Raw genomic sequence first — 239 nt, forward strand, 5'->3', positions numbered from 1 at the left:
GCTCACCTATGCCCCCCGCTCACCAACACCGGAACTTCCGCCGCTGAGTAGGCGCTAGAGTTCCCGGAGAGGGGCTGCGGCCTGGTGCCCCGCCCCCACCCCGGGGGTCGTCTGTGGGCTGCGCCCCTTCACCACCCGCCCCGCCCACCACCCCGGCAGCTTTCGAACGCCCCACCCAACCCTCACCCGGTTCCCTTCCGGCCCTCGTTCCTCCAGGAGGGTTGGTGCTACGCCCAGCG

The sequence above is a fragment of the Bison bison genome, unplaced genomic scaffold (assembly GCF_000754665.1).
Source record: "Bison bison bison isolate TAMUID 2011002044 unplaced genomic scaffold, Bison_UMD1.0 scf7180017864317, whole genome shotgun sequence".
Classification (NCBI taxonomy): Eukaryota; Metazoa; Chordata; class Mammalia; order Artiodactyla; family Bovidae; genus Bison; species Bison bison.